Consider the following 4,832-nt stretch of genomic DNA (forward strand, 5'->3'; position numbering starts at 1 on the left):
CACACAGGGCTCTTTGGAACTAGGGATGCAAGCTGGGCCCATGTCTGAGAGGAATAGCTCTTGAAAGCAGAATAAAGTCCTTATCAACCTCTCAAACCTCCCAGTCATATCAGCTTGATCAAGCTTCCTTGGCAACAGTGGCACTTCTGGATGCCAGGACCATACTTTTTGTATTACTAGAGATGGGCTAAAGAACCCGTCTCAGAAACATTAACAGACAGACATGCCCTGTTCAGTCACTCGCTACCCCCACCACTATCACCAAACAAAGCGAAGACATAAAGTTTCTGTCAACAGGCTTGCTAATGGCCCACTGTATCATGTTAAGGTCACTGCAAAGACATTTCCTGGAGACAGCCCAAGGGGGGAAGATGCCCATATGAATATTGGCGCTATGTAATAGGTCAGGAAAATAATGAAGAAAAAGATCTGCAATGAAAAGCTCAGTTGTTGTGGGTACGATAACGCCCACGTCAAATTCCTTCCCAGTGCAATCCTCATCACAAAGGAAAATGCCCCTTCCCACAGCAGCTTGTGCCCATGGACAGCAGAGCCTGGTCAGTGATCTCATTAAGGGACAACGGGGCAACTTCCAAAGGTAAGGAAACATGCCTGCTGCGGTGACCCACGCCAGCAGGCCAATCACAGCCTACCCTCAACTCCTCCACAGTTATGCTTTCCCCTTTCCCAGCTCAGCAAAATGCAAGGATGCAGAGGCATTCATGAAGATTTGTATTACAAAAATAATTTAAGGTTAATTGAACAACAAGAAATGGTTTTGGATTCAGGTTAGGATCCAGGCTGGGTTGAAAGTGCAGCTCTGCTTTTATTTCCCCCAGACTGGCACACCAAGATGTAGGAGCAACATGCAGAAATTGCTGAGGAACCAGCTGCAAATGACTGCCCTGGGAGACCATATCAAAAGCCGAGCTAAAGTCAAGGTATATCACATCCGCTGCTCTCCCCACATCCTCCAATCCCTACATGAATGTGGCTGAACTGTGATCTTCCACCACCTCTGGGTTAGCAGCTCCACACCTGAATCATACATAATGTGAGCAAGAACTTCCTTTTGTTAGTTTTGAACTCCCTACCCCCTCATTTCATTTTGTGAGCTCTAGGACTGTGCTGACCCGCTGTTTTCCCGGGCCAAGGTCTTTGGGACCCCCACCCAGGGCCCACATTCTTAAGGACAAGCTTAATTATAGCCCCACTCCTGCCCCGGGTGCTCCCATGAAGCACAGGCCAGCTGGCCTAGAGCTCGCCTCCTGAAGAGGTCCCTGACACCCCTCTGCTTTGCACGGCTCCTGTCTGTGCACCTGGAGTGTACGGGTGTGCACACGTACTGTGGGAGGGGCCCGTCTGCAGTGAGGCAGGGACCTGACCCAAAGGCTTTGTGCAGTGGCCCAGCGGCTGCCTTCCAGACGGGCCTGCGCCTGCCCGGTGGGTGCCCTCCCAGCCTCTCAAGGAAGAGGCCTCTGCCAGGGGAGCCAGTGGCCCAGCACCCACACCCATCCTAGCAGAGGGAAGGAGTGGGCTCCAGCCCAAGCTGAGAGCAGGGCTTGAACACCTGGCTCAGCAGGCAGCAGGAAGCCCCACTCCCCACCGGACTGGGGGCTTCAGGGGAAATGACAGGAGTCACAGACACCGACGCTGCTGCTCAGAGGGGCAGGTGGCAGTGAGGGAACAGAAGCTGCACCTTAGATCGGAGGTGCTCCGAGTGCTAAGGCAGATGTCAGGTTTCTGTCTGGCACCACGGGTGCCCCAGTGATGGGTGCCATGGATGAGAAGGCACAAGCTCAATCATCTGCTCCCACCTCTACCAGAGTGGGAGTGAGCCTGTGTTATTATCTGACTGGCCTGTCCCTGCCTATGGGGTGCACTAGCTCCAGAAAATGCTGTTGTCCAGCTGTAGTGCATGTGCCCTAGGGCTGCAGCCGGCCTTCGAGTATCACGACAGAGTGACCCGAGCCACCCAGCTAAGCCTCCCCCACCAACAGCATCAGGGCTGTTGTGCCAGGGCCAAGCATGCCCTGTGCAGGCAGAGCCTCAGGCGGGGGTTACACGATGGAGTTAGCACCTCTGCGAAGGGAGGCAGGGAGCTTCCGAGCTGGGCTGCATGTGCCATGCGAGTGACACCAGGGGGTGGGCTGGCAGCGTGGCACAGAGCAGTGCTGCCCTGACAAACCTCAGCCCCATGCACGTGGAGAGACAGTGCCCTCCATGGCCTGGCCAGAGCAGGCACCACGAGGGTGCTGCAGGCTGAGGTGCTGGCTATAGCCCAGTGCCTGGGGGTGCCACCTCACACTGCAAGCACTGCCCCAGCTGCAGCCACTGAGGGAGGGAGGCTTTGGCTGGCGGTGGGGAGTGGGGCTTCCTGCTGCCTGCTGAGCCAGGAGTTCAAGCCCTGCTCTCAGCTTGGGCTGGAGCCCACTCCTTCCCTCTGCTAGGATGGGTGTGGGTGCTGGGCCACTGGCTCCCCTGGCAGAGGCCTCTTCCTTGAGAGGCTGTGAGGGCACCGACAGGGCAGCCGCAGCTCAGTGAAGCTGTCTGGAAGCCAGCCGCTGGGCCACTGCACAAAGCCTTTGGGCCAGGTCCCTGCCTTACTGCAGACGGGCCCCTCCCACAGTACATGTGCACACCCGTACACTCCAGGTGCACAGACAGGAGCCGTGCAAAGCAGAGGGGTGTCAGGGACCTCTTCAGGAGGCGAGCTCTAGGCCAGCTGGCCTGTGCTTCATGGGAGCACCCGGGGCAGGAGTGGGGCTATAATTAAGCTTGTCCTTAAGAATGTGGGCCCTGGGTGGGGGTCCCAAAGACCTTGGCCCGGGAAAACAGCGGGTCAGCACAGTCCTAGAGCTCACAAAATGAAATGAGGGGGTAGGGAGTTCAAAACTAACAAAAGGAAGTTCTTGCTCACATTATGTGTGATTCAGGTGTGGAGCTGCTAACCCAGAGGTGGTGGAAGATCACAGTTCAGCCACATTCATGTAGGGATTGGAGGATGTGGGGAGAGCAGCGGATGTGATATACCTTGACTTTAGCTCGGCTTTTGATATGGTCTCCTGCAGCATTCTTGCAAGCAGGTCCAGGTTGGATGAATGGATGTAAGGTGGATAGAAAACTGGCTGGATCATTGGTCTCAAAGGGTAGTGATCAATAGCTCGATGTCTAGTTGGCAGCTGGTATCAAGTAGAGTGACCCAGGGGTTGGTCTGGTTTTGTTCAACATATTCATCAATGACCTGGAAGATGGGATGGAGTGCACCCTCAGCAAGTTTCCAGGTGACTCCATGCTGCAGGGAGTAGTAGATACGCTGGAGGGCAGGGCTAGGATTCAGAGAGCCCTAGACAAATTAGAGGACTGAACCAAACAAAGTCTCATGAGGCTCAATAAGGAGAAGTGCAAAGTCCTGTACTTAGGATGGAACAATCCCATGCACCAGTACAGGCTGGGGACCAATGGCCTAAGCAGCAGCTCCACAGAAAAGGGCCTGGGGGTTACAGTGGACAATGAGCTGGATGAGAGTCAACAGTGTGTCCTTGTTGCCAAGAAGGCTAATGACATCTTGAGCTGCACTGGTAGGACCACTGCCAGCAGATTGGGGGAAGTGATTATCCCCCTCTATTCAGCACTGGTGAGGCCACATCTGGAATATTGTATCCAGTTTTTGTCCCCCCCCCCGAAAGGGTGTAGACTAGGGGTGGGCAAAATACACCCTGCAAGGTGGATCTGGCCCATCAACTGATTGCCGGGCAGGTGGGACTGTTTCCGCCACAATCACAATGGGCGGGTGGGACTGCTTCTGCCCAGTGCTGATGCACTGGCATCAGTTGTGGACCCAGGCAGATGCCCTGGTCTCTCCTGCTGGTAGTGTCCACAGCTGGTGCCGCTGCCTACCCAGGGTTGCTTCCACCATGTCAGATGGGTGCTGGAGTAAACTGCGGACACAACTGGCAGGTTCCAGGTTGAGGCAAGGATTGGGGCGTGCTGCAACTCTAGGTGGGATTGGGATTGGGATTGGGGCATGCTGCGGCTTTGGGTGCAATGGGAATCAGGGTGTGCTGCAACTCTGGGTGGGATTGGGATTGGGGCATGCTGCAGCTCTGAGTGGAGTGGGGATTGGGGCATGCTGCAACTCTGGGCAGGACCGGGATTGGGGTGTGCTGCAGCTCTGGGTGGGGTGAGGATTGGGGTGGGATGGGGATTGGGGTGTGCTGCAGCTCTGGGTGGGGTGGGGATTCAGGCATGCTGCAACTTCTGTAAAGTGGGGATTGGAGAGAGAGAAAAGTGTAGCCCTCAAGAGGATACCAAAAATCATTAAGTGGCCCTCCAGCCAAAATAATTGCCCACCCGTGATGTAGATAAATTGGAGAGTCCAGTGGAAGGCAACAAAAATGGTTAGGGGGCTGGGGTGCATGACTTCTAAGGAGAAGCTGAGGAAACTGGGCTTATTTAGTGTGCAGAAGAGAAGACTGAGGGGGGATTTAATAGCAGCCTTCAGGATGGTGGTAAAGAGGATGGAGCTGGGCTGTTCTCAGTGGTGGCAGTGACAGAACAAGGAACAACGGTCTCAAGCCACAGCAAGGGACGTTCAGGTTAGATACTAAGAAAAACTCTCCCTAGGAGGGTAGTCAAGCACTGGAGCAGGTTACCCAGAGCGGTGGTGGAATCACCACCCTTGGAGGCTTTTAAGACCCGGCTAGACAAAGCCTTGGCTGGGATGATGTGGCTGGGGCTGGTCCTGCTCCGAGCAGGGGGCGGACTAGATGCGAGGTCTCCTCAACCCTCATTTTCTGTGGTTCTGTGAGAGGCGGCCGTGCAGCGGGGGG

Source organism: Alligator sinensis, unplaced genomic scaffold (assembly GCF_000455745.1).
Source record: "Alligator sinensis unplaced genomic scaffold, ASM45574v1 scaffold366_1, whole genome shotgun sequence".
In the NCBI taxonomy this organism is placed as follows: domain Eukaryota; kingdom Metazoa; phylum Chordata; order Crocodylia; family Alligatoridae; genus Alligator; species Alligator sinensis.